This window comes from Myotis brandtii, unplaced genomic scaffold (genome assembly GCF_000412655.1).
Source record: "Myotis brandtii unplaced genomic scaffold, ASM41265v1 scaffold375, whole genome shotgun sequence".
NCBI lineage: Eukaryota > Metazoa > Chordata > Mammalia > Chiroptera > Vespertilionidae > Myotis > Myotis brandtii.
In genome coordinates this window covers 1,065,732-1,066,551 of record NW_005364412.1, presented here as the reverse complement: position 1 = coordinate 1,066,551, position 820 = coordinate 1,065,732, and the positions used below count along the sequence as shown (strand labels likewise).

Below are 820 nucleotides of genomic sequence, written 5' to 3'. Positions count from 1 at the left end.
TCGGCTCAAAGTTTCCTCGGCGCAGGCAGCTTGGCGCAGGGCTGCCCAGGGAGACGGGCTTCTGAAGCTGCGCCTCGGAGTGGCTCTTCTTCCAGCGCCTCTCCGCCTCGTCCCCCACCTGATCCGAGCGGGGAGTAGATTTTCCAAAGGAAGGGGAGGAAAGGGGGGTAATATCGAGAACCAGAGAGAGGAGCGGCCACAACTGAGCCCACACGCTCCTTTCCTGCCCGATGCCCTGGAATTGACGGAGGATGGGCCTGTGGGGTTCAAGAAGAGAATGACAGAGAAAGCCAAGTTGACGCGGAGGGGTTGGATACCAGCAAGGGTGTCCCCGTCTCCGTTTCCACGGGCGTGAAGACTTGTAGGCGCCTCCGGCGCGAGAGCTCTAAACCGCCACCCCTTCCCGCTCCCCTTGGAAGGAGACGCCGGCCGAGCGGAGGGAGGGGGAGTCGCGGAAAAGCCGCTGGCCCTGCGTGCGTCGCCGCCTCAGCTGTGGATTTTAAGGACGGGAAAGAGAAGTAACGGCGTCTCAAGGTAAGAGGCAGCAACGCCGCTGCCTAAATTGTCAGGAAGAAGAAGAACTTAAATGTTGGGGAGGGGACGGCGGGGGGCTTAAACCAAGTTAGGATGATGTCTCCGGGCGTCGCCAAGCCCATGTCTCGGGACGGGCGAGTCGGAGAGTAGCGGATGCTGCCAGTGCCCAGGGGGGAGGCAGCAACCCTGAGGCAGTGCCCTGTCCTGACACTTTTTGGGGAAGCGATTGGAAAGAGGTATCCAGCTGGGTCGTCAGTCCAGGCTGATTCACGGCGTGCATTTGCCT

The 820-nt window shown here is 61.2% G+C and overlaps 1 long non-coding RNA gene across 1 annotated transcript in view; it reads left to right on the top strand.

Annotated features, from left to right (window-relative positions):
* The first annotated feature begins 6 nt into the window (after window positions 1-6).
* The window catches only part of LOC102261003, a 934,325-nt gene continuing 933,511 nt past the window's right edge, over window positions 7-820 (top strand). Inside the window, exon 1 of the long non-coding RNA XR_313936.2 lies at window positions 7-534. This is a non-coding gene — a long non-coding RNA (uncharacterized LOC102261003). The remainder of the gene's footprint in view (window positions 535-820) is intronic.